The sequence below is a fragment of the Schistocerca cancellata genome, chromosome 8 (assembly GCF_023864275.1).
Source record: "Schistocerca cancellata isolate TAMUIC-IGC-003103 chromosome 8, iqSchCanc2.1, whole genome shotgun sequence".
In the NCBI taxonomy this organism is placed as follows: Eukaryota; Metazoa; Arthropoda; class Insecta; order Orthoptera; family Acrididae; genus Schistocerca; species Schistocerca cancellata.
The window spans coordinates 80,310,151-80,334,983 of NC_064633.1; the positions used below are offsets into that span (position 1 = coordinate 80,310,151).

The 24,833-nt window shown below is 49.1% G+C and overlaps 30 non-coding genes across 30 annotated transcripts; all 30 read left to right on the forward strand.

Annotated features, from left to right (window-relative positions):
• Positions 1 to 4,220: 4,220 nt before the first annotated feature.
• Positions 4,221 to 4,293, forward strand: Trnak-cuu (transfer RNA lysine (anticodon CUU)). Its single transcript has one exon. It is a non-coding gene; the product is annotated as a tRNA-Lys (tRNA).
• Positions 4,294 to 4,614: 321 nt separating this feature from the next.
• Positions 4,615 to 4,686, forward strand: Trnat-agu (transfer RNA threonine (anticodon AGU)). The gene has a single exon. It is a non-coding gene; the product is annotated as a tRNA-Thr (tRNA).
• A 5,957-nt stretch (positions 4,687 to 10,643) lies between these two features.
• Positions 10,644 to 10,716, forward strand: Trnar-ucg (transfer RNA arginine (anticodon UCG)). The gene has a single exon. It is a non-coding gene; the product is annotated as a tRNA-Arg (tRNA).
• A 440-nt stretch (positions 10,717 to 11,156) lies between these two features.
• Positions 11,157 to 11,229, forward strand: Trnak-cuu (transfer RNA lysine (anticodon CUU)). The gene has a single exon. It is a non-coding gene; the product is annotated as a tRNA-Lys (tRNA).
• A 321-nt stretch (positions 11,230 to 11,550) lies between these two features.
• Positions 11,551 to 11,622, forward strand: Trnat-agu (transfer RNA threonine (anticodon AGU)). Its single transcript has one exon. It is a non-coding gene; the product is annotated as a tRNA-Thr (tRNA).
• Positions 11,623 to 12,166: 544 nt separating this feature from the next.
• Trnar-ucg (transfer RNA arginine (anticodon UCG)) lies at positions 12,167 to 12,239 on the forward strand. The gene has a single exon. It is a non-coding gene; the product is annotated as a tRNA-Arg (tRNA).
• Positions 12,240 to 12,679: 440 nt separating this feature from the next.
• On the forward strand, positions 12,680 to 12,752 carry Trnak-cuu (transfer RNA lysine (anticodon CUU)). The gene has a single exon. It is a non-coding gene; the product is annotated as a tRNA-Lys (tRNA).
• Positions 12,753 to 13,073: 321 nt separating this feature from the next.
• On the forward strand, positions 13,074 to 13,145 carry Trnat-agu (transfer RNA threonine (anticodon AGU)). The gene has a single exon. It is a non-coding gene; the product is annotated as a tRNA-Thr (tRNA).
• Positions 13,146 to 13,687: 542 nt separating this feature from the next.
• Trnar-ucg (transfer RNA arginine (anticodon UCG)) lies at positions 13,688 to 13,760 on the forward strand. Its single transcript has one exon. It is a non-coding gene; the product is annotated as a tRNA-Arg (tRNA).
• Positions 13,761 to 14,200: 440 nt separating this feature from the next.
• Trnak-cuu (transfer RNA lysine (anticodon CUU)) lies at positions 14,201 to 14,273 on the forward strand. The gene has a single exon. It is a non-coding gene; the product is annotated as a tRNA-Lys (tRNA).
• A 321-nt stretch (positions 14,274 to 14,594) lies between these two features.
• Positions 14,595 to 14,666, forward strand: Trnat-agu (transfer RNA threonine (anticodon AGU)). Its single transcript has one exon. It is a non-coding gene; the product is annotated as a tRNA-Thr (tRNA).
• A 543-nt stretch (positions 14,667 to 15,209) lies between these two features.
• Positions 15,210 to 15,282, forward strand: Trnar-ucg (transfer RNA arginine (anticodon UCG)). Its single transcript has one exon. It is a non-coding gene; the product is annotated as a tRNA-Arg (tRNA).
• A 440-nt stretch (positions 15,283 to 15,722) lies between these two features.
• Positions 15,723 to 15,795, forward strand: Trnak-cuu (transfer RNA lysine (anticodon CUU)). The gene has a single exon. It is a non-coding gene; the product is annotated as a tRNA-Lys (tRNA).
• A 321-nt stretch (positions 15,796 to 16,116) lies between these two features.
• Positions 16,117 to 16,188, forward strand: Trnat-agu (transfer RNA threonine (anticodon AGU)). Its single transcript has one exon. It is a non-coding gene; the product is annotated as a tRNA-Thr (tRNA).
• Positions 16,189 to 16,731: 543 nt separating this feature from the next.
• Trnar-ucg (transfer RNA arginine (anticodon UCG)) lies at positions 16,732 to 16,804 on the forward strand. The gene has a single exon. It is a non-coding gene; the product is annotated as a tRNA-Arg (tRNA).
• A 440-nt stretch (positions 16,805 to 17,244) lies between these two features.
• Positions 17,245 to 17,317, forward strand: Trnak-cuu (transfer RNA lysine (anticodon CUU)). The gene has a single exon. It is a non-coding gene; the product is annotated as a tRNA-Lys (tRNA).
• A 321-nt stretch (positions 17,318 to 17,638) lies between these two features.
• Trnat-agu (transfer RNA threonine (anticodon AGU)) lies at positions 17,639 to 17,710 on the forward strand. Its single transcript has one exon. It is a non-coding gene; the product is annotated as a tRNA-Thr (tRNA).
• A 546-nt stretch (positions 17,711 to 18,256) lies between these two features.
• Positions 18,257 to 18,329, forward strand: Trnar-ucg (transfer RNA arginine (anticodon UCG)). The gene has a single exon. It is a non-coding gene; the product is annotated as a tRNA-Arg (tRNA).
• A 440-nt stretch (positions 18,330 to 18,769) lies between these two features.
• Trnak-cuu (transfer RNA lysine (anticodon CUU)) lies at positions 18,770 to 18,842 on the forward strand. The gene has a single exon. It is a non-coding gene; the product is annotated as a tRNA-Lys (tRNA).
• Positions 18,843 to 19,163: 321 nt separating this feature from the next.
• On the forward strand, positions 19,164 to 19,235 carry Trnat-agu (transfer RNA threonine (anticodon AGU)). The gene has a single exon. It is a non-coding gene; the product is annotated as a tRNA-Thr (tRNA).
• A 543-nt stretch (positions 19,236 to 19,778) lies between these two features.
• Trnar-ucg (transfer RNA arginine (anticodon UCG)) lies at positions 19,779 to 19,851 on the forward strand. Its single transcript has one exon. It is a non-coding gene; the product is annotated as a tRNA-Arg (tRNA).
• Positions 19,852 to 20,291: 440 nt separating this feature from the next.
• On the forward strand, positions 20,292 to 20,364 carry Trnak-cuu (transfer RNA lysine (anticodon CUU)). The gene has a single exon. It is a non-coding gene; the product is annotated as a tRNA-Lys (tRNA).
• Positions 20,365 to 20,685: 321 nt separating this feature from the next.
• Positions 20,686 to 20,757, forward strand: Trnat-agu (transfer RNA threonine (anticodon AGU)). The gene has a single exon. It is a non-coding gene; the product is annotated as a tRNA-Thr (tRNA).
• A 544-nt stretch (positions 20,758 to 21,301) lies between these two features.
• Trnar-ucg (transfer RNA arginine (anticodon UCG)) lies at positions 21,302 to 21,374 on the forward strand. Its single transcript has one exon. It is a non-coding gene; the product is annotated as a tRNA-Arg (tRNA).
• A 440-nt stretch (positions 21,375 to 21,814) lies between these two features.
• On the forward strand, positions 21,815 to 21,887 carry Trnak-cuu (transfer RNA lysine (anticodon CUU)). Its single transcript has one exon. It is a non-coding gene; the product is annotated as a tRNA-Lys (tRNA).
• Positions 21,888 to 22,208: 321 nt separating this feature from the next.
• Trnat-agu (transfer RNA threonine (anticodon AGU)) lies at positions 22,209 to 22,280 on the forward strand. The gene has a single exon. It is a non-coding gene; the product is annotated as a tRNA-Thr (tRNA).
• A 544-nt stretch (positions 22,281 to 22,824) lies between these two features.
• Trnar-ucg (transfer RNA arginine (anticodon UCG)) lies at positions 22,825 to 22,897 on the forward strand. The gene has a single exon. It is a non-coding gene; the product is annotated as a tRNA-Arg (tRNA).
• Positions 22,898 to 23,337: 440 nt separating this feature from the next.
• Trnak-cuu (transfer RNA lysine (anticodon CUU)) lies at positions 23,338 to 23,410 on the forward strand. The gene has a single exon. It is a non-coding gene; the product is annotated as a tRNA-Lys (tRNA).
• Positions 23,411 to 23,731: 321 nt separating this feature from the next.
• On the forward strand, positions 23,732 to 23,803 carry Trnat-agu (transfer RNA threonine (anticodon AGU)). The gene has a single exon. It is a non-coding gene; the product is annotated as a tRNA-Thr (tRNA).
• Positions 23,804 to 24,347: 544 nt separating this feature from the next.
• Positions 24,348 to 24,420, forward strand: Trnar-ucg (transfer RNA arginine (anticodon UCG)). The gene has a single exon. It is a non-coding gene; the product is annotated as a tRNA-Arg (tRNA).
• Positions 24,421 to 24,833: the final 413 nt, after the last annotated feature.

A 24,833-nucleotide genomic window follows, 5' to 3' on the forward strand; every position in this document is an offset into this window, starting at 1 on the left:
TAAATGTCGCCTCCGAAAGCGCTTGCGGCACCGCTGTCCTGGTCAAGGAAGGTATTGCAATCACAGATGTAACCATGTTGGAATCGGGGCGGGGAATCAGTTTTAAGATTTTCAGTGTTACGATTTTAAATGTTTATGTGCCTTCAGGTAGCAATGGTCGAAAAGAAAGAGCCAATTTTTTTAAAAATGATCTAGTGTATTTACTAAAAGAAAATCCCGTTGATGTAATAGTCGGAGGTGACTGGAATTGTGTCCTACACAGGAAAGACCAAACGCCAAATTTCAATTTCTCCCAAGAACTAGACAGTCTTGTGAAAACAATGAAATGGCAGGACGCTTGGGAGGTCAAATACCCCGTGTCTGTCCAGTACACATATTTTAGCACTAAAGCGCAAAGTAGGATCGACCGCATATACGTAAGTTCAAATTTAGCTAGCAAAATCAGTGGCGTCGAACGCATACCAACTTTCTTTTCAGACCATCTAGCAGTAAGGTGCAGCATTGGACTTCCTAAACAGAAGACATACTGGGGCCGTCCTTTTTGGAAATTAAATATCGCCATGCTTCGAGATAACGCCCTAACCGAGCAGTTAGAAGCTTCTTGGCAACTTTCACTCCGACAAAGCCACAAATACCGGTCAACGATAGATTGGTGGACTTCATGCGCCAAACCGAAACTTAGATCTACTCTAATTTCTTACAGTAGGGAACGGGCACTTTGGTCTCGGCGCACTGTTGAATTCTATTATACTTGTCTGCGAGACCTTTATGATATGCCAATGTCCGAGACTGTCAGAACGAGTATAAAACAGGTCAAGGCCGAACTTATTAGTCTTAAACGCAAACAGCTGGAAGGAATGACAATAAAATCACGAGTTCAAACCACAGTGGAAGAAGAACACGCTTCACTCTATCATCTACTCCAGCACGAAAAAAATCGTCGAAGAAATTTTATTCAGTCATTGCTCTCTGAAGATCAAAGTATTTTATATCAACAAAAAGATATTTTAAACGAGGCTCATAGGTATTATAATCAATTATACAGTGATCACCAGTATAACCCAGATCATGGACAGGAACTGCTCCGAAACTGTGATGTGGAACAAATAGTAACTGAAGAACAAAACAGGAGTCTCACGGTTGAAATCCTGTCTGAAGACATTTTAGAAGTAATCAAAAGCTCACCTGTTAAAAAATCACCTGGGCCCGACGGTTTACCCTTAGAATTTTATTCCAAATATTGGCATATTATAAGGAATAAATTCACACAAGTCGTCAACGGAATCTTGAGTGGAGGGCACATACCTGACGAAATGAAAGAGTGTGTCACTGTTTTACTTCCTAAGGGAAACAATTCGGATGTCAAACAGCTCAACAAAATGAGACCGATATCTTTAATGAACTCTGATTATAAAATTATTGCCAGGGTAGTCAAAAACAGACTCCGACCGGTGTTTGATACAGTAATTGGTCCCCATCAAACGTGTCTCCCGGGTCGGAATATTTTTAAAACAGTCTGCGAATACCGGGACATAATCAGTATCTTCTCAACGACATTGACAAAGGCTGGTCTCGTTTTTATCGACTTTTCTAAAGCCTTTGATAGGGTAAACCACGAATATTTATTTACCATAATGATGCATATAGGTTTTAACGACAACTTTTTAATTGTCTTAAAAAATTTATTGCAAGGCATGAAAACCAAAATTTTAATAAATGGACACTATACTAAAGATGTCGAAATAGCAAACGGTGTCCCGCAGGGAAGTCCTTTATCAATGATGCTATTTGTGGTAGCACTAGAACCTTTGCTGAAACGATTAAACAAGGAATTAGCAGGCATCTCGATTTCAGGGGTCAGTAACGCTACCAACGCTTACGCCGACGACGTCGGAGTCATCGTCAGAAGTAATGACGACGTATTAAGACTGAGAGAGATTGTTCGCCTCTACTGCTCCGCAACGGGAGCGCAAATCAACGATATGAAAAGCTCCTTTCTAAATCTCCACGGCTTCAGGAACACTGCCCTCGAATGGGCCAGGTCTGTAGACCATCACACTGCGTTAGGTGTGAGGTTCTAACGATGCCCCCTGCGAACAACAACATTCAACTGGAAGAAGGTCTTACATAGTATTCGAGGTACTTTAATAATGAACCGACTTAGAGACTTGAACATTATCAAAAGGGTGCAATTAATCAACTGCGCTGTCCTTTCGAAAGCAGTATATGTAGGTCAAATACTGCCAATACCTAAAACGATATCAAAAACCATCATGAGCTTCATCTGCAAGTATGTTTGGAGAGGTGAGATATTTAAAGTGGCAGCCAGTACTATAACATTAAAACCGAGAGAAGAAGGCCTCGGACTGACCGATATCCGCCGCAAAACTACGGCTCTTTATATCAAGCGTACACTTCAGCTTTTAGAAGACCGCCACAGTAATTTATCATCGAAACTTTTCCAAATACTTAAACCGGAGAGTATGGAACCACCTATTAACATAAGTAAAATATCTTACAAATTGCAGCACATCAGATTCTACTATTTAGAACTCAGTTATCTGCACTGCATTGTCGCGGATAAGACCAAAAGAAACTGCAGTTTCATAATGGATTGCCTTACTACAAAGGAACACCGAAACAGAATGGAATCAAAATATCCCACCCGCAACTGGCAAAATATATGGAAGAATATAAACAATAAAGTACTGTCCACCAATGTGCGTGGAGCCTGGTACAAGGTTGTCAATAATACCGTTGCCACAAATGAAAGATTACAGTCTATAGGATTGAGTACCACGAATCAGTGTCCACATTGTAATGTGATAGACACCCTACAGCATCGTCTAATATGCAACGGCTACCAGGTCATTTGGGACAGAGTCCGCCAACAGGTGGCGTTTATCAATCGGAAGGACGGCAGACACCTTACTGTCGACATTCTCGTCAACCCTGAAAGCGTTGCTTTCCCTATTCAGAAGAATAATGTTACCCTATGGATACTGGGGAATTATGTCAATTATGTCATTAATAAACTCGGACTGCCCGACGTGCTGGACTATGAGCAACATGTATTAATGGAATATTATAAAATATGTGGACAACGAAACAACAAGACATTGTATGGTAACATGCTACAAATATTATTTGAAAAACAAGGCATCGGATGAAGTACGCAATGACGAATACGGATAAAATATCGAAGATTGCAATGCCAAAGTAGGGGATTGCTGCTAAGGGCGAAGTACGGAGGGGACTTCGTGGGCCCCAGGTCCGCTACGGTAGCCGTGAAGGCCTTAGCAGAATCCTGAAAAGGCCTTGCATTCTATGCCTAAATCCGTCGGCAAGAGCTATGATTCAATGGAGATAAATACAAGGAAATCATTAAGCATATATACTCATTCCAGATAAATGCTTTACTATCTACAAAAGAAGATATCTATTTTTTCTTTCATATTATTATATATTTTTTCTTTTTCAAGAACGTTTAATATCGTTAGCTGTTTTACTCATTCTCATCTTGCGAATCTCAAGTGCTAAAAGGAAGACGCCCTCGCAGAGGCGAACTCCGTTATACACAAAAAAAAAAATTAAAAAAAAAATAAAATAAAAAAAACATAAAAAACTAAATAAAACAAAAAAAATTTCAACTAAAAAAGCGCAGAAGCTAGCCGAAGAAGGCACAAAAAGGTGAAAAAAAAGTCGTAGAGCAAAAAAAAAAATGGATAAGGCGTCGGACTTCGGATCCGAAGATTGCAGGTTCGAATCCTGTCACGGTCGAGTTTTTCCTGTTCTGCAAAAGATGCATGCTGTTTTACTGTGTTGTTTGAGTACTGCAAAACTAGTTGGAAGTTGCTGCTGTCCGCTTCCTGGCTGCAAAACCGGCGTCTACCTGAAGCACAAGCAAGTCAAGGGTGATCTGTAGCGAAATTTTCGGCACAGTGCCGTTCAGGAGAGTTTTTGTTGGAACCACTGTATCTGATTCAGGACCAAAGGGCTACGCCACAGGCGTCTGCGCACAGTCGAGCATGTGTGTTGAATAATGGTGCTGATAGCCACGTATCATTTCAAGCAGATTTGATGCCTTTCGGAGACAATTTTTCATTGAATAGGATTGTAGCTGATTTGTGGCAGCAGGAAATAAGCTGTAGTCAAAAGAATCTTCAATAGATGGTCGCAGGTCAAATCAGTATTGTATGGCTCGTAATGCGTTGTGTGCAGCCCGGCTAGCTCAGTCGGTAGAGCATGAGACTCTTAATCTCAGGGTTGTGGGTTCGAGCCCCACGCTGGGCGGCGCGAAATTTTGTGTCTACGCGGATCCAACATGCGCCCCTCTCGTGAGCCTTGCGTAATGAACGTAACGGGTTACGACGATGCCTAGCTTCGTATGAATATCAGAGGAACGGTATTTGAAGCTGAAAGTAACTCTGAAATGAAATAAATGTGTTGTTTTGGAATTTTAGGTGTACATCGATATCGTGTGAGATGTGTAGGAAAGCAGCAGCTGTGCTAACTAAATGCAAATAATGGTCGCTCATGCGGTGCGTTTCGAGCTGAATGGCTCCGATGCACTAGTCTGTAAGAACAAAGTAGCCGAAAAGTGCGCTAGGAGGCGCCTCCTTAGCTCAGTGGCAGAGCGCTGGTCTAGTAAACCAGAGGTCGTGAGTTCGATCCTCACAGGAGGCAAATGAATTTTGTAACAGCCCCTCCCACCGTGGCCCTTTCGAAAAAAGCGGTCAAGTATAAAAAAAATTATGAATGTGTGCGGTATTTAAGAAATGTTCTCGCAAATGAATAGTGCGAATGGTGCTATTAAAGTGGGCACCAGAAACTGCTGCTTTTCATCTCCGGCGGTACACCGAAAGGTTACCGCCCTTCGATAGTGCAATTTTCGCGCTAATCGAAGTGCTAGGCGTTCCAGGTGCCAGCCCGCAGCAGCAGCAGCAGTTCGCGGTCCCGGCCTGCAGCAGTGGTCCCGCAGCCAGCCAGCCAGCCAGCCAGCCAGCCAGCCAGCCAGTCAGCCCTCCGGTGGCAGCAGCAGTCCAGCCAGCAGCAGTCCAGCCAGCAGCAGCAGCAGCAGCAGCCGCCGCCGCCGCCGCCGCCGCCGTCCCGGCCCCGTCCGCGGCAGCAGCGTCCCTGCCTCTCACCGTCGCCGTCGCCGTCGCCGTCGCCGTCTCCCAGTGTGTGTCCTGTCCTTTTAGTGCTGTGTTTTTTTCTTTCTTCTTCTTGTCGTCATGTCCGCCCCCACCACCACCGTCACTACTACCACCACCGCCATCGTGTATACGTCCCCTTCCGCCGCCTCCACCACTATCACTTGGTGTGCCCAGTCCCACCCCCCTCCTTCCATCCCTCCCCTCCTCTCTATCCCTTCGCCCTCGCTCTTTGTCGCCCCCTCTCCCGCTTCTTCCTCTCGTACTGATCCTTTCCCCCCACTCCCCCAGCCTGTCACTGCAGCTCCGGCTAGGGTGGTGGCCCGTCGGGCCACTGCCCACGCCCAGCTCTCCCCGTCGCCATCGCCATCGCCATCACAGCCGCCACCGCCACCGCCGTCATCATCGTCGCCATCACCATCACTGCCACAGTCACTTTCTCCGGCGCCGACTGCTGCGTCCGTGCCGGGACCTGTCCCTTCCCACCACCTCCCCATCGTTCCCGTCCCTCTTATCACCACCCGCCCATCTGCCGCTGTCAAACGCCCTAGTGGCGCCTCCACTTCATCTACTCCTAAAAAGGCTCCATCCCACCCCCCATCCCCACCCCAAAATGCCATGGACGTCTCCCCACCAGGCCCCGCTCCCTCCTCCTCCTCCCCCTCCTCCTCCTCCTCCTCCTCCCCACCCGGTCTCTACAAATATCTCCTGTCCCGTCCCGATCCTTCCTTCCTCGAGGCCCGGAATCTCTCCCTCCTCCTCCGCCAACATTTCCCAGGTGCCCCCATCTCTCTCCTTACTCCCAGACGGGATTCTGTTCTTATCTCCTCCCCCAGCCCGACCCTCCATACTGACATCCTCTCCCGCCTCCCCATCACCCGTTTTGGTCCTCACGCCTCCCTCACCCCTGCTCCCTCCCCATCTCCTACCCGCCAACCCCAACCCCCGCGTCACCCGCCGACCCTCACCGCCGTGATCACTCGGCTTAGTCCGTCGATCACGGAGGAGGAGGTGCTGGCGGAGCTGAAGGCCCATCCCACCCTGGAGGTGAGGGCGGTCCGCCGCATTTTCAACGCGACCGGCCCCACCCGCCTTATGCGGATTTTCTCTGAGGACGCCCCCTCCATTGACCGTCTCCTGAAGGAGGGTGCCCTCCTCTTCAATCAGCGGTACAAGGTCGACCCCTCCCGTTCCCCCCCTCAATCCCTGCGCTGCCAGAGATGTCTGCGCTACAATGCACATCCAACAGCAGAGTGCCGCGAGGCCCCAACCTGCCCGCATTGTCGGCAAGTGCACTTCCTCCGGCAGTGCCCCAAACTCCAATCCCCTCCCTCCTGTAATACCTGCAGCCTCCCCCACCCCACCTACTCCCAAAAGTGTAAAGCCCGACCCCCTCCCGCCACTCCTGAACTCACCGTACCTGTCCGTCCCCTGGACGCCCCCACCCCTCCTGGCAATTCCCTTCGTCCCCCCCCCCCCCACTGCTGAGGACATCATCAGGTTCCTCACCATTGTCCTCCAAAACGTCCATCCCTTTCAGCGCCCCCACACCTTACAACAGAGCTCCCTCGCCGCCCGTTCCATATTCCACCTTAAAATGTACGCCACCTTTTCCAATAACCAGGCCCATTTCACCTTCTCCCGCCTTGACACCCTCGTATAAGTCCTTATCATGGCGCGACAGCATCATATCCTTTTCAACAATATCCGCTCCCTTCCCACCAACAAGAACCTCTTCCTGCACACCCTTGCTACTCACCGTGTGGATGCCTTCCTCCTTAATGAAACCTTCCTCCAACCCCACCACTCCATCCACACCTCCCCCTATCTCCTCCACCGCTCCGATAATCCCCTCCCAGTTGCGCGTGGCGGAGTTGCCATTGGCCACCACCGCCAGATCCCCGTTCAGCTCCAACCTCTCCTTCCCGACCCCACCGAACACCTGATCCTTAGTCTCTTCTTCCCCGGCCTTACCATTACCTGTGCCACCATCTATGTCCGCCCCAACGCCCCTCTTCCTTTCGACTTCCTCTCCCACATCGACCGTACCTTCTCCTCCTATGTGATCGCCGCCGACCTCAACATCCATAGTCGCTCCGCTGCCCAGTTACGGCGGTGGCATCGGTTCCTCTCCTCCCTTCAAGGCGACCTCATCCCCATCCCCCAGCACACCCGTCCCGAATCCAACTCCACTCCCGATGTTATTCTCTCCTCCCCCAACCTCCTTGGTCGCATTACGGTGGATGTCCTGGAGCCTATTGGTAGCGACCATCTCCCTGTCCTCCTCACCGTTTCAGACGGCCGTCACCCCCGCCCCGACCCTCGTCATGACCCTCCCCCTAAGTACATCCATGACTATTCCCGTGCCAACTGGAATGCCTACCGGGATACCCTCTCCACTCAGGTCGATAGCCACCCTCTCGCCTACCGCCGTCTCGATGATGTCACCCATGCCGCCTCCTTTCTCCAGCAGACCTTGTCTGAGGCCGTGGAGGCCCACGTACCTACTGTTGCCATCCACCCCCACCGTCTTACCTTACCACCACAGGCCGTCCTCCTCCTCCGTGAATCCCGTCGTCTCTACTGTGCCTTCCTCCGCACGCGTGACCCGGACACCCTACGACGCCACCGGCAACTACAGCGACACATTCGAAATTTGCTCGCGGCTAAGAAACGCCGGGACTGGCGACAGACATGCACCCGTTTAAATGCTACCCTCCCTATAAACTCGTCCAAGTTCTGGACCGCCTTGCGTCGCCTTACCGGAACTCAACCCTCCCCCTACTATCCTCTTCTCCACGATGATCACCCCTTCCCTGACGCCCTTAGTAAGGCCAATCACTTTGCCTCCTACCTGTCCGATGTGTTTTCCATCCCTGATGATCCCCAGTTCGATTACTCCCTCTTCCCAGATATCCGCGATCGAACTGACACCTCTGTCCCTCCCCTCGCTCCTGGTTTCCAGTACTTGGACAACATTCCACACACGGACCTTAATGCCCCCATCACCAATCAGGATCTCATCACTACACTCCGCACCAAACGCAACACCGCTCCTGGTCACGATCGTGTCACCTACCGTCACCTTCGTGAAGCTCCTGTCTCTTTTCTCTCCACCCTGGCCAGGCTCTACAATGTAGTCCTGTCCACCGGTTACTACCCCGACCTGTGGAAAACCTCCCGTATCCTCATGTTCCTCAAACCTGGCAAACCGCCGTCCGCCGTCTCCTCCTACCGTCCCATCAGCCTTACCTCGGTCTTCAGCAAGGTCCTGGAATCTATCCTCACCCGCCGCATCCACCAGCATCTCCGCCAGCACCGCCTCCTCCCCGTTACCCAGTGTGGCTTTCGGCCGTCCTTCTCTTCCGACGATCTTCTCCTTCACCTCACTCATCTCCTTTCCGAACAGCTCAATTCCCGTCGCTCCGCAATCTTCCTCTCTCTTGACCTCGAACGCGCATATGACCGCGTATGGCATTCCGGTCTCCTCTTCAAGCTCCAAACCTTCGCCCTTCCCATTAACTACGTTCGTCTGATCGGTTCCTTTCTCTCCCGCCGTCCTTCCCATGTCACCATCCATAACACCGATTCCTACACCTTTTTCCCCTCCACCGGTGTGCCCCAAGGCTCCGTCCTCTCCCCCCTTCTGTACTTGTTGTACACGGCGGACATGCCGCCGCCGTCACCCCCCGTCCACCTTCTCCAGTTTGCCGATGACACCGCCTTCCTTGCCCTTGCCCCCACCCTGCGACGCTCCCAACACCTTCTCCAATCCCATCTTGACCGGTTCACCGCTTGGTGCAACCAGTGGTTGCTCAAGGTCAATCCTTCCAAAACCCAGGCGATCATTGTAGGCAAAACCACTCCCTCCTTCCGCCTCCTTGATTTCTGTCTCACCGTTTATGGCCGTCCCATCGCTCTCACCCCCACCCGTAAGTACCTTGGCGTCAACCTCGACCGTCGCCTCTCCTGGACTCCCCATCTCCAGACAATCCAAGCCAAGGCACGTTCCCGACTCCGTCTCCTCAAGCTCCTTTCCGGCCGAACGTGGGGTCTGGACCCCTCCACCATCCTCCACACCTAAAAGTCCCTCATCCGCCCTATCCTCTGTTATGCCCATCCCGCCTGGATCTCCGCCCCCCCTTCCTTTTATAAATCCCTCCAAATCCTTGAACGCCATGCTCTCCGCCTTGCCTATCGCATCCGTCTCCCTTCCCCCACGCGGATCCTGTATGACCTTATGCCCTTCCCCCACCTCCTCCTCTTCCTCGAAAGGATACGAATCCTATACACCTCCCGTAAACTCGATCCTCCTCACCCGCTCGTCTCCCCGATCCTCTCCCACCCCCGCCCGCTGCCGCGCCTGTACTCCCATGTCCCACCCGGTCTCCATCTCTCCACCCTCCATACCCTCTCCCAAGGCGGCTTCCGCCAGCTCCCTCTCCCTGATGATGTCCTCGCCCCCTCCATCTACCCCTCCTATCAACTTTGACCCTGCCCCGCCCCACACTTCCCGTGCCCTTTCCTTTCGGCACCCTCCCTCCCTTCTCTTCTCTTCTCTTCCCTTCCTTTTCCATCTCCCTGTCCCCTCCCTTCCCCCTCTTCCCCCGGGCTTCCTCTCCCCCTTCCTCCCTCCCCCCTATCTCCCCTGCCCGTGGCATCTCTGCTCTCCCCTCTCGCTCTCCCACTCCCCTTCCTCCTCCTCCTCTCTTGGCAGGTCCACGGACTCGCACACGTATAGTGAACATTCGCGCGCCGGAGATCGTCGCCTTTTGTGTCTCGTGTGTGTGACGTCGTATAGTGTTTTTGGTGTCCGCCGTCCCACTCCTCCGTTCACTTGTGTCGTCGGACTCATCAGTGTTTTGTGTGCCGTGCCAACGTGTTTTCAGTGTTGTTATCGTCACATGTGAACGACTCCGTGTTTTTATGTCTCTGTGTCCTCTCTCTTTTGCCCATCACTTTGTTTACTGTCATTCACCATGTTTTATACTCTTGTAAAACGCTATGGCTGAAGAGCGGCGTAGTGGGCCGCTGCCAGCCTACCTGAGTTGTACAGGTTTTAAAATAACAATAAAGTAAAAAAAAAAAAAACTGTTGCTTTTGGCAGTCTCCGGAGAATGCCGACGTGAAATACTTAGTTCTTGTGATGTATTTTCTACCCCTGATAAAGACCCTCGCGATTGTCGTCGCCGGCGGCGGCGTCGCCGCCGCTTTGGTAATAGCGACAACTCGCCATTGTATCACATAGGGTAAGGTACCTTCTGCAAGCAACTGAGATGGCACTAAGCGATTGAAGCTGATTTGCAACCTCTTGTTTGATCAGCGTCATAAGGGCTTGAATGTAACTTGCGATGGGACACAGCCATAAGTAGCGTCGTACTTTTAGTACTGAAATTTGAGATGGAAAACTGCGTCAAAGAGGGAAATTCATTCTGCCAAGCGTACAAATGGCGAAAATGAGGTGTGGGTGGGGAAGTATATTGCGCCAGTGACCGTGTGGCCTAATGGATAAGGCGTCGGACTTCGGATCCGAAGATTGCAGGTTCGAATCCTGTCACGGTCGAGTTTTTCCTGTTCTGCAAAAGATGCATGCTGTTTTACTGTGTTGTTTGAGTACTGCAAAACTAGTTGGAAGTTGTTGCTGTCCGCTTCCTGGCTGCAAAACCGGCGTCTACCTGAAGCACAAGCAAGTCGAGGGTGATCTGTAGCGAAATTTTCGGCACAGTGCCGTTCAGGAGAGTTTTTGTTGGAACCACTGTATCTGATTCAGGAGCAAAGGGCTACGCCACAGGCGTCTGCGCACAGTCGAGCATGTGTGTTGAATAATGGTGCTGATAGCCACGTATCATTTCAAGCAGATTTGATGCCTTTCGGAGACAATTTTTCATTGAATAGGATTGTAGCTGATTTGTGGCAGCAGGAAATAAGCTGTCGTCAAAAGAATCTTCAATAGATGGTCGCAAGTCAAATCAGTATTGTATGGCTCGTAACGCGTTGCGTGCAGCCCGGCTAGCTCAGTCGGTAGAGCATGAGACTCTTAATCTCAGGGTCGTGGGTTCGAGCCCCACGCTGGGCGGCGCAAAATTTTGTGTCTACGCGGATCCAACATGCGCCCCTCTCGTGAGCCTTGCGTAATGAACGTAACGGGTTACGACGATGCCTAGCTTCGTATGAATATCAGAGGAACGGTATTTGAAGCTGAAAGTAACTCTGAAATGAAATGAATGTGTTGTTTTGGAATTTTAGGTGTACATCGATATCGTGTGAGATGTGTAGGAAAGCAGCAGCTGTGCTAACTAAATGCAAATAATGGTCGCTCATGCGGTGCGTTTCGAGCTGAATGGCTCCGATTCACTAGTCTGTAAGAACAAAGTAGCCGAAAAGTGCGCTAGGAGGCGCCTCCTTAGCTCAGTGGCAGAGCGCTGGTCTAGTAAACCAGAGGTCGTGAGTTCGATCCTCCCAGGAGGCAAATGAATTTTGTAACAGCCCCTCCCACCGTGGCCCTTTCGAAAAAAGCGGTCAAGGATAAAAAAAATTATGAATGGGTGCGGTATTTAAGAAATGCTCTCGCAAATGAATAGTGTGAATGGTGCTATTAAAGTGGGCACCAGAAACTGCTGCTTTTGGCAGTCTCCGGAGAATGCCGACGTGAAATACTTAGTTCTTGTGATGTATTTTCTACCCCTGATAAAGACCCTCGCGATTGTCGTCGTCGTCGGCGGCGCCGCCGCCGCTTTGGTAATAGCGACAACTCGCCATTGTATCACATAGGGTAAGGTACCTTCTGCAAGCAACTGAGATGGCACTAAGCGATTGAAGCTGATTTGCAACCTCTTGTTTGATCAGCGTCATAAGGGCTTGAATGTAACTTGCGATGGGACACAGCCATAAGTAGCGTCGTACTTTTAGTACTGAAATTTGAGATGGAAAACTGCGTCAAAGAGGGAAATTCATTCTGCCAAGCGTACAAATGGCGAAAATGAGGTGTGGGTGGGGAAGTATATTGCGCCAGTGACCGTGTGGCCTAATGGATAAGGCATCGGACTTCGGATCCGAAGATTGCAGGTTCGAATCCTGTCACGGTCGAGTTTTTCCTGTTCTGCAAAAGATGCATGCTGTTTTACTGTGTTGTTTGAGTACTGCAAAACTAGTTGGAAGTTGCTGCTGTCCGCTTCCTGGCTGCAAAACCGGCGTCTACCTGAAGCACAAGCAAGTCGAGGGTGATCTGTAGCGAAATTTTCGGCACAGTGCCGTTCAGGAGAGTTTTTGTTGGAACCACTGTATCTGATTCAGGAGCAAAGGGCTACGCCACAGGCGTCTGCGCACAGTCGAGCATGTGTGTTGAATAATGGTGCTGATAGCCACGTATCATTTCAAGCAGATTTGATGCCTTTCGGAGACAATTTTTCATTGAATAGGATTGTAGCTGATTTGTGGCAGCAGGAAATAAGCTGTCGTCAAAAGAATCTTCAATAGATGGTCGCAAGTCAAATCAGTATTGTATGGCTCGTAACGCGTTGCGTGCAGCCCGGCTAGCTCAGTCGGTAGAGCATGAGACTCTTAATCTCAGGGTCGTGGGTTCGAGCCCCACGCTGGGCGGCGCAAAATTTTGTGTCTACGCGGATCCAACATGCGCCCCTCTCGTGAGCCTTGCGTAATGAACGTAACGGGTTACGACGATGCCTAGCTTCGTATGAATATCAGAGGAACGGTATTTGAAGCTGAAAGTAACTCTGAAATGAAATGAATGTGTTGTTTTGGAATTTTAGGTGTACATCGATATCGTGTGAGATGTGTAGGAAAGCAGCAGCTGTGCTAACTAAATGCAAATAATGGTCGCTCATGCGGTGCGTTTCGAGCTGAATGGCTCCGATTCACTAGCCTGTAAGAATAAAGTAGCCGAAAAGTGCGCTAGGAGGCGCCTCCTTAGCTCAGTGGCAGAGCGCTGGTCTAGTAAACCATAGGTCGTGAGTTCGATCCTCACAGGAGGCAAATGAATTTTGTAACAGCCCCTCCCACCGTGGCCCTTTCGAAAAAAGCGGTCAAGGATAAAAAAATTATGAATGGGTGCGGTATTTAAGAAATGCTCTCGCAAATGAATAGTGTGAATGGTGCTATTAAAGTGGGCACCAGAAACTGCTGCTTTAGGCAGTCTCCGGAGAATGCCGACGTGAAATACTTAGTTCTTGTGATGTATTTTCTACCCCTGATAAAGACCCTCGCGATTGTCGTCGTCGTCGGCGGCGCCGCCGCCGCTTTGGTAATAGCGACAACTCGCCATTGTATCACATAGGGAAGGTACCTTCTGCAAGCAACTGAGATGGCACTAAGCGATTGAAGCTGATTTGCAACCTCTTGTTTGATCAGCGTCATAAGGGCTTGAATGTAACTTGCGATGGGACACAGCCATAAGTAGCGTCGTACTTTTAGTACTGAAATTTGCGATGGAAAACTGCGTCAAAGAGGGAAATTCATTCTGCCAAGCGTACAAATGGCGAAAATGAGGTGTGCGTGGGGAAGTATATTGCGCCAGTGACCGTGTGGCCTAATGGATAAGGCGTCGGACTTCGGATCCGAAGATTGCAGGTTCGAATCCTGTCACGGTCGAGTTTTTCCTGTTCTGCAAAAGATGCATGCTGTTTTACTGTGTTGTTTGAGTACTGCAAAACTAGTTGGAAGTTGCTGCTGTCCGCTTCCTGGCTGCAAAACCGGCGTCTACCTGAAGCACAAGCAAGTCGAGGGTGATCTGTAGCGAAATTTTCGGCACAGTGCCGTTCAGGAGAGTTTTTGTTGGAACCACTGTATCTGATTCAGGACCAAAGGGCTACGCCACAGGCGTCTGCGCACAGTCGAGCATGTGTGTTGAATAATGGTGCTGATAGCCACGTATCATTTCAAGCAGATTTGATGCCTTTCGGAGACAATTTTTCATTGAATAGGATTGTAGCTGATTTGTGGCAGCAGGAAATAAGCTGTCGTCAAAAGAATCTTCAATAGATGGTCGCAAGTCAAATCAGTATTGTATGGCTCGTAACGCGTTGCGTGCAGCCCGGCTAGCTCAGTCGGTAGAGCATGAGACTCTTAATCTCAGGGTCGTGGGTTCGAGCCCCACGCTGGGCGGCGCAAAATTTTGTGTCTACGCGGATCCAACATGCGCCCCTCTCGTGAGCCTTGCGTAATGAACGTAACGGGTTACGACGATGCCTAGCTTCGTATGAATATCAGAGGAACGGTATTTGAAGCTGAAAGTAACTCTGAAATGAAATAAATGTGTTGTTTTGGAATTTTAGGTGTACATCGATATCGTGTGAGATGTGTAGGAAAGCAGCAGCTGTGCTAACTAAATGCAAATAATGGTCGCTCATGCGGTGCGTTTCGAGCTGAATGGCTCCGATTCACTAGTCTGTAAGAACAAAGTAGCCGAAAAGTGCGCTAGGAGGCGCCTCCTTAGCTCAGTGGCAGAGCGCTGGTCTAGTAAACCAGAGGTCGTGAGTTCGATCCTCCCAGAAGGCAAATGAATTTTGTAACAGCCCCTCCCACCGTGGCCCTTTCGAAAAAAGCGGTCAAGGATAAAAAAATGATGAATGGGTGCGGTATTTAAGAAATGCTCTCGCAAATGAATAGTGTGAATGGTGCTATTAAAGTGGGCACCAGAAACTGCTGCTTTTGGCAGTCTCCGGAGAATGCCGACGTGAAATACTTAGTTCTTGTGATGTATTTTCTACCCCTGATAAAGACCCTCGCGATTGTCGTCGTCGTCGGCGGCGCCGCCGCCGCTTTGGTAATAGCGACAACTCGCCATTGTATCACATAGGGTAAGGTACCTTCTGCAAGCAACTGAGATCGCACTAAGCGATTGAAGCTGATTTGCAACCTCTTGTTTGATCAGCGTCATAAGGGCTTGAATGTAACTTGCGATGGGACACAGCCATAAGTAGCGTCGTACTTTTAGTACTGAAATTTGCGATGGAAAACTGCGTCAAAGAGGGAAATTCATTCTGCCAAGCGTACAAATGGCGAAAATGAGGTGTGCGTGGGGAAGTATATTGCGCCAGTGACCGTGTGGCCTAATGGATAAGGCGTCGGACTTCGGATCCGAAGATTGCAGGTTCGAATCCTGTCACGGTCGAGTTTTTCCTGTTCTGCAAAAGATGCATGCTGTTTTACTGTGTTGTTTGAGTACTGCAAAACTAGTTGGAAGTTGCTGCTGTCCGCTTCCTGGCTGCAAAACCGGCGTCTACCTGAAGCACAAGCAAGTCGAGGGTGATCTGTAGCGAAATTTTCGGCACAGTGCCGTTCAGGAGAGTTTTTGTTGGAACCACTGTATCTGATTCAGGACCAAAGGGCTACGCCACAGGCGTCTGCGCACAGTCGAGCATGTGTGTTGAATAATGGTGCTGATAGCCACGTATCATTTCAAGCAGATTTGATGCCTTTCGGAGACAATTTTTCATTGAATAGGATTGTAGCTGATTTGTGGCAGCAGGAAATAAGCTGTCGTCAAAAGAATCTTCAATAGATGGTCGCAAGTCAAATCAGTATTGTATGGCTCGTAACGCGTTGCGTGCAGCCCGGCTAGCTCAGTCGGTAGAGCATGAGACTCTTAATCTCAGGGTCGTGGGTTCGAGCCCCACGCTGGGCGGCGCAAAATTTTGTGTCTACGCGGATCCAACATGCGCCCCTCTCGTGAGCCTTGCGTAATGAACGTAACGGGTTACGACGATGCCTAGCTTCGTATGAATATCAGAGGAACGGTATTTGAAGCTGAAAGTAACTCTGAAATGAAATAAATGTGTTGTTTTGGAATTTTAGGTGTACATCGATATCGTGTGAGATGTGTAGGAAAGCAGCAGCTGTGCTAACTAAATGCAAATAATGGTCGCTCATGCGGTGCGTTTCGAGCTGAATGGCTCCGATTCACTAGTCTGTAAGAACAAAGTAGCCGAAAAGTGCGCTAGGAGGCGCCTCCTTAGCTCAGTGGCAGAGCGCTGGTCTAGTAAACCAGAGGTCGTGAGTTCGATCCTCCCAGAAGGCAAATGAATTTTGTAACAGCCCCTCCCACCGTGGCCCTTTCGAAAAAAGCGGTCAAGGATAAAAAAATGATGAATGGGTGCGGTATTTAAGAAATGCTCTCGCAAATGAATAGTGTGAATGGTGCTATTAAAGTGGGCACCAGAAACTGCTGCTTTTGGCAGTCTCCGGAGAATGCCGACGTGAAATACTTAGTTCTTGTGATGTATTTTCTACCCCTGATAAAGACCCTCGCGATTGTCGTCGTCGTCGGCGGCGCCGCCGCCGCTTTGGTAATAGCGACAACTCGCCATTGTATCACATAGGGTAAGGTACCTTCTGCAAGCAACTGAGATGGCACTAAGCGATTGAAGCTGATTTGCAACCTCTTGTTTGATCAGCGTCATAAGGGCTTGAATGTAACTTGCGATGGGACACAGCCATAAGTAGCGTCGTACTTTTAGTACTGAAATTTGCGATGGAAAACTGCGTCAAAGAGGGAAATTCATTCTGCCAAGCGTACAAATGGCGAAAATGAGGTGTGCGTGGGGAAGTATATTGCGCCAGTGACCGTGTGGCCTAATGGATAAGGCGTCGGACTTCGGATCCGAAGATTGCAGGTTCGAATCCTGTCACGGTCGAGTTTTTCCTGTTCTGCAAAAGATGCATGCTGTTTTACTGTGTTGTTTGAGTACTGCAAAACTAGTTGGAAGTTGCTGCTGTCCGCTTCCTGGCTGCAAAACCGGCGTCTACCTGAAGCACAAGCAAGTCGAGGGTGATCTGTAGCGAAATTTTCGGCACAGTGCCGTTCAGGAGAGTTTTTGTTGGAACCACTGTATCTGATTCAGGACCAAAGGGCTACGCCACAGGCGTCTGCGCACAGTCGAGCATGTGTGTTGAATAATGGTGCTGATAGCCACGTATCATTTCAAGCAGATTTGATGCCTTTCGGAGACAATTTTTCATTGAATAGGATTGTAGCTGATTTGTGGCAGCAGGAAATAAGCTGTCGTCAAAAGAATCTTCAATAGATGGTCGCAAGTCAAATCAGTATTGTATGGCTCGTAACGCGTTGCGTGCAGCCCGGCTAGCTCAGTCGGTAGAGCATGAGACTCTTAATCTCAGGGTCGTGGGTTCGAGCCCCACGCTGGGCGGCGCAAAATTTTGTGTCTACGCGGATCCAACATGCGCCCCTCTCGTGAGCCTTGCGTAATGAACGTAACGGGTTACGACGATGCCTAGCTTCGTATGAATATCAGAGGAACGGTATTTGAAGCTGAAAGTAACTCTGAAATGAAATAAATGTGTTGTTTTGGAATTTTAGGTGTACATCGATATCGTGTGAGATGTGTAGGAAAGCAGCAGCTGTGCTAACTAAATGCAAATAATGGTCGCTCATGCGGTGCGTTTCGAGCTGAATGGCTCCGATTCACTAGTCTGTAAGAACAAAGTAGCCGAAAAGTGCGCTAGGAGGCGCCTCCTTAGCTCAGTGGCAGAGCGCTGGTCTAGTAAACCAGAGGTCGTGAGTTCGATCCTCCCAGAAGGCAAATGAATTTTGTAACAGCCCCTCCCACCGTGGCCCTTTCGAAAAAAGCGGTCAAGGATAAAAAAATGATGAATGGGTGCGGTATTTAAGAAATGCTCTCGCAAATGAATAGTGTGAATGGTGCTATTAAAGTGGGCACCAGAAACTGCTGCTTTTGGCAGTCTCCGGAGAATGCCGACGTGAAATACTTAGTTCTTGTGATGTATTTTCTACCCCTGATAAAGACCCTCGCGATTGTCGTCGTCGTCGTCGGCGGCGCCGCCGCCGCTTTGGTAATAGCGACAACTCGCCATTGTATCACATAGGGTAAGGTACCTTCTGCAAGCAACTGAGATGGCACTAAGCGATTGAAGCTGATTTGCAACCTCTTGTTTGATCAGCGTCATAAGGGCTTGAATGTAACTTGCGATGGGACACAGCCATAAGTAGCGTCGTACTTTTAGTACTGAAATTTGCGATGGAAAACTGCGTCAAAGAGGGAAATTCATTCTGCCAAGCGTACAAATGGCGAAAATGAGGTGTGCGTGGGGAAGTATATTGCGCCAGTGACCGTGTGGCCTAATGGATAAGGCGTCGGACTTCGGATCCGAAGATTGCAGGTTCGAATCCTGTCACGGTCGAGTTTTTCCTGTTCTGCAAAAGATGCATGCTGTTTTACTGTGTTGTTTGAGTACTGCAAAACTAGTTGGAAGTTGCTGCTGTCCGCTTCCTGGCTGCAAAACCGGCGTCTACCTGAAGCACAAGCAAGTCGAGGGTGATCTGTAGCGAAATTTTCGGCACAGTGCCGTTCAGGAGAGTTTTTGTTGGAACCACTGTATCTGATTCAGGACCAAAGGGCTACGCCACAGGCGTCTGCGCACAGTCGAGCATGTGTGTTGAATAATGGTGCTGATAGCCACGTATCATTTCAAGCAGATTTGATGCCTTTCGGAGACAATTTTTCATTGAATAGGATTGTAGCTGATTTGTGGCAGCAGGAAATAAGCTGTCGTCAAAAGAATCTTCAATAGATGGTCGCAAGTCAAATCAGTATTGTATGGCTCGTAACGCGTTGCGTGCAGCCCGGCTAGCTCAGTCGGTAGAGCATGAGACTCTTAATCTCAGGGTCGTGGGTTCGAGCCCCACGCTGGGCGGCGCAAAATTTTGTGTCTACGCGGATCCAACATGCGCCCCTCTCGTGAGCCTTGCGTAATGAACGTAACGGGTTACGACGATGCCTAGCTTCGTATGAATATCAGAGGAACGGTATTTGAAGCTGAAAGTAACTCTGAAATGAAATAAATGTGTTGTTTTGGAATTTTAGGTGTACATCGATATCGTGTGAGATGTGTAGGAAAGCAGCAGCTGTGCTAACTAAATGCAAATAATGGTCGCTCATGCGGTGCGTTTCGAGCTGAATGGCTCCGATTCACTAGTCTGTAAGAAGAAAGTAGCCGAAAAGTGCGCTAGGAGGCGCCTCCTTAGCTCAGTGGCAGAGCGCTGGTCTAGTAAACCAGAGGTCGTGAGTTCGATCCTCCCAGAAGGCAAATGAATTTTGTAACAGCCCCTCCCACCGTGGCCCTTTCGAAAAGAGCGGTCAAGGATAAAAAAATGATGAATGGGTGCGGTATTTAAGAAATGCTCTCGCAAATGAATAGTGTGAATGGTGCTATTAAAGTGGGCACCAGAAACTGCTGCTTTTGGCAGTCTCCGGAGAATGCCGACGTGAAATACTTAGTTCTTGTGATGTATTTTCTACCCCTGATAAAGACCCTCGCGATTGTCGTCGTCGTCGGCGGCGCCGCCGCCGCTTTGGTAATAGCGACAACTCGCCATTGTATCACATAGGGTAAGGTACCTTCTGCAAGCAACTGAGATGGCACTAAGCGATTGAAGCTGATTTGCAACCTCTTGTTTGATCAGCGTCATAAGGGCTTGAATGTAACTTGCGATGGGACACAGCCATAAGTAGCGTCGTACTTTTAGTACTGAAATTTGCGATGGAAAACTGCGTCAAAGAGGGAAATTCATTCTGCCAAGCGTACAAATGGCGAAAATGAGGTGTGGGTGGGGAAGTATATTGCGCCAGTGACCGTGTGGCCTAATGGATAAGGCGTCTGACTTCGGATCCGAAGATTGCAGGTTCGAATCCTGTCACGGTCGAGTTTTTCCTGTTCTGCAAAAGATGCATGCTGTTTTACTGTGTTGTTTGAGTACTGCAAAACTAGTTGGAAGTTGCTGCTGTCCGCTTCCTGGCTGCAAAACCGGCGTCTACCTGAAGCACAAGCAAGTCGAGGGTGATCTGTAGCGAAATTTTCGGCACAGTGCCGTTCAGGAGAGTTTTTGTTGGAACCACTGTATCTGATTCAGGACCAAAGGGCTACGCCACAGGCGTCTGCGCACAGTCGAGCATGTGTGTTGAATAATGGTGCTGATAGCCACGTATCATTTCAAGCAGATTTGATGCCTTTCGGAGACAATTTTTCATTGAATAGGATTGTAGCTGATTTGTGGCAGCAGGAAATAAGCTGTAGTCAAAAGAATCTTCAATAGATGGTCGCAAGTCAAATCAGTATTGTATGGCTCGTAACGCGTTGCGTGCAGCCCGGCTAGCTCAGTCGGTAGAGCATGAGACTCTTAATCTCAGGGTCGTGGGTTCGAGCCCCACGCTGGGCGGCGCAAAATTTTGTGTCTACGCGGATCCAACATGCGCCCCTCTCGTGAGCCTTGCGTAATGAACGTAACGGGTTACGACGATGCCTAGCTTCGTATGAATATCAGAGGAACGGTATTTGAAGCTGAAAGTAACTCTGAAATGAAATAAATGTGTTGTTTTGGAATTTTAGGTGTACATCGATATCGTGTGAGATGTGTAGGAAAGCAGCAGCTGTGCTAACTAAATGCAAATAATGGTCGCTCATGCGGTGCGTTTCGAGCTGAATGGCTCCGATTCACTAGTCTGTAAGAACAAAGTAGCCGAAAAGTGCGCTAGGAGGCGCCTCCTTAGCTCAGTGGCAGAGCGCTAGTCTAGTAAACCAGAGGTCGTGAGTTCGATCCTCCCAGGAGGCAAATGAATTTTGTAACAGCCCCTCCCACCGTGGCCCTTTCGAAAAAAGCGGTCAAGGAAAAAAAAAATTATGAATGGGTGCGGTATTTAAGAAATGCTCTCGCAAATGAATAGTGTGAATGGTGCTATTAAAGTGGGCACCAGAAACTGCTGCTTTTGGCAGTCTCCGGAGAATGCCGACGTGAAATACTTAGTTCTTGTGATGTATTTTCTACCCCTGATAAAGACCCTCGCGATTGTCGTCGTCGTCGGCGGCGCCGCCGCCGCTTTGGTAATAGCGACAACTCGCCATTGTATCACATAGGGTAAGGTACCTTCTGCAAGCAACTGAGATGGCACTAAGCGATTGAAGCTGATTTGCAACCTCTTGTTTGATCAGCGTCATAAGGGCTTGAATGTAACTTGCGATGGGACACAGCCATAAGTAGCGTCGTACTTTTAGTACTGAAATTTGAGATGGAAAACTGCGTCAAAGAGGGAAATTCATTCTGCCAAGCGTACAAATGGCGAAAATGAGGTGTGGGTGGGGAAGTATATTGCGCCAGTGACCGTGTGGCCTAATGGATAAGGCGTCTGACTTCGGATCCGAAGATTGCAGGTTCGAATCCTGTCACGGTCGAGTTTTTCCTGTTCTGCAAAAGATGCATGCTGTTTTACTGTGTTGTTTGAGTACTGCAAAACTAGTTGGAAGTTGCTGCTGTCCGCTTCCTGGCTGCAAAACCGGCGTCTACCTGAAGCACAAGCAAGTCGAGGGTGATCTGTAGCGAAATTTTCGGCACAGTGCCGTTCAGGAGAGTTTTTGTTGGAACCACTGTATCTGATTCAGGAGCAAAGGGCTACGCCACAGGCGTCTGCGCACAGTCGAGCATGTGTGTTGAATAATGGTGCTGATAGCCACGTATCATTTCAAGCAGATTTGATGCCTTTCGGAGACAATTTTTCATTGAATAGGATTGTAGCTGATTTGTGGCAGCAGGAAATAAGCTGTAGTCAAAAGAATCTTCAATAGATGGTCGCAAGTCAAATCAGTATTGTATGGCTCGTAACGCGTTGCGTGCAGCCCGGCTAGCTCAGTCGGTAGAGCATGAGACTCTTAATCTCAGGGTCGTGGGTTCGAGCCCCACGCTGGGCGGCGCAAAATTTTGTGTCTACGCGGATCCAACATGCGCCCCTCTCGTGAGCCTTGCGTAATGAACGTAACGGGTTACGACGATGCCTAGCTTCGTATGAATATCAGAGGAACGGTATTTGAAGCTGAAAGTAACTCTGAAATGAAATAAATGTGTTGTTTTGGAATTTTAGGTGTACATCGATATCGTGTGAGATGTGTAGGAAAGCAGCAGCTGTGCTAACTAAATGCAAATAATGGTCGCTCATGCGGTGCGTTTCGAGCTGAATGGCTCCGATTCACTAGTCTGTAAGAAGAAAGTAGCCGAAAAGTGCGCTAGGAGGCGCCTCCTTAGCTCAGTGGCAGAGCGCTGGTCTAGTAAACCAGAGGTCGTGAGTTCGATCCTCCCAGGAGGCAAATGAATTTTGTAACAGCCCCTCCCACCGTGGCCCTTTCGAAAAAAGCGGTCAAGGAAAAAAAAAATTATGAATGGGTGCGGTATTTAAGAAATGCTCTCGCAAATGAATAGTGTGAATGGTGCTATTAAAGTGGGCACCAGAAACTGCTGCTTTTGGCAGTCTCCGGAGAATGCCGACGTGAAATACTTAGTTCTTGTGATGTATTTTCTACCCCTGATAAAGACCCTCGCGATTGTCGTCGTCGTCGGCGGCGCCGCCGCCGCTTTGGTAATAGCGACAACTCGCCATTGTATCACATAGGGTAAGGTACCTTCTGCAAGCAACTGAGATGGCACTAAGCGATTGAAGCTGATTTGCAACCTCTTGTTTGATCAGCGTCATAAGGGCTTGAATGTAACTTGCGATGGGACACAGCCATAAGTAGCGTCGTACTTTTAGTACTGAAATTTGCGATGGAAAACTGCGTCAAAGAGGGAAATTCATTCTGCCAAGCGTACAAATGGCGAAAATGAGGTGTGGGTGGGGAAGTATATTGCGCCAGTGACCGTGTGGCCTAATGGATAAGGCGTCTGACTTCGGATCCGAAGATTGCAGGTTCGAATCCTGTCACGGTCGAGTTTTTCCTGTTCTGCAAAAGATGCATGCTGTTTTACTGTGTTGTTTGAGTACTGCAAAACTAGTTGGAAGTTGCTGCTGTCCGCTTCCTGGCTGCAAAACCGGCGTCTACCTGAAGCACAAGCAAGTCGAGGGTGATCTGTAGCGAAATTTTCGGCACAGTGCCGTTCAGGAGAGTTTTTGTTGGAACCACTGTATCTGATTCAGGACCAAAGGGCTACGCCACAGGCGTCTGCGCACAGTCGAGCATGTGTGTTGAATAATGGTGCTGATAGCCACGTATCATTTCAAGCAGATTTGATGCCTTTCGGAGACAATTTTTCATTGAATAGGATTGTAGCTGATTTGTGGCAGCAGGAAATAAGCTGTAGTCAAAAGAATCTTCAATAGATGGTCGCAAGTCAAATCAGTATTGTATGGCTCGTAACGCGTTGCGTGCAGCCCGGCTAGCTCAGTCGGTAGAGCATGAGACTCTTAATCTCAGGGTCGTGGGTTCGAGCCCCACGCTGGGCGGCGCAAAATTTTGTGTCTACGCGGATCCAACATGCGCCCCTCTCGTGAGCCTTGCGTAATGAACGTAACGGGTTACGACGATGCCTAGCTTCGTATGAATATCAGAGGAACGGTATTTGAAGCTGAAAGTAACTCTGAAATGAAATAAATGTGTTGTTTTGGAATTTTAGGTGTACATCGATATCGTGTGAGATGTGTAGGAAAGCAGCAGCTGTGCTAACTAAATGCAAATAATGGTCGCTCATGCGGTGCGTTTCGAGCTGAATGGCTCCGATTCACTAGTCTGTAAGAACAAAGTAGCCGAAAAGTGCGCTAGGAGGCGCCTCCTTAGCTCAGTGGCAGAGCGCTAGTCTAGTAAACCAGAGGTCGTGAGTTCGATCCTCCCAGGAGGCAAATGAATTTTGTAACAGCCCCTCCCACCGTGGCCCTTTCGAAAAAAGCGGTCAAGGAAAAAAAAAATTATGAATGGGTGCGGTATTTAAGAAATGCTCTCGCAAATGAATAGTGTGAATGGTGCTATTAAAGTGGGCACCAGAAACTGCTGCTTTTGGCAGTCTCCGGAGAATGCCGACGTGAAATACTTAGTTCTTGTGATGTATTTTCTACCCCTGATAAAGACCCTCGCGATTGTCGTCGTCGTCGGCGGCGCCGCCGCCGCTTTGGTAATAGCGACAACTCGCCATTGTATCACATAGGGTAAGGTACCTTCTGCAAGCAACTGAGATGGCACTAAGCGATTGAAGCTGATTTGCAACCTCTTGTTTGATCAGCGTCATAAGGGCTTGAATGTAACTTGCGATGGGACACAGCCATAAGTAGCGTCGTACTTTTAGTACTGAAATTTGAGATGGAAAACTGCGTCAAAGAGGGAAATTCATTCTGCCAAGCGTACAAATGGCGAAAATGAGGTGTGGGTGGGGAAGTATATTGCGCCAGTGACCGTGTGGCCTAATGGATAAGGCGTCTGACTTCGGATCCGAAGATTGCAGGTTCGAATCCTGTCACGGTCGAGTTTTTCCTGTTCTGCAAAAGATGCATGCTGTTTTACTGTGTTGTTTGAGTACTGCAAAACTAGTTGGAAGTTGCTGCTGTCCGCTTCCTGGCTGCAAAACCGGCGTCTACCTGAAGCACAAGCAAGTCGAGGGTGATCTGTAGCGAAATTTTCGGCACAGTGCCGTTCAGGAGAGTTTTTGTTGGAACCACTGTATCTGATTCAGGAGCAAAGGGCTACGCCACAGGCGTCTGCGCACAGTCGAGCATGTGTGTTGAATAATGGTGCTGATAGCCACGTATCATTTCAAGCAGATTTGATGCCTTTCGGAGACAATTTTTCATTGAATAGGATTGTAGCTGATTTGTGGCAGCAGGAAATAAGCTGTAGTCAAAAGAATCTTCAATAGATGGTCGCAAGTCAAATCAGTAT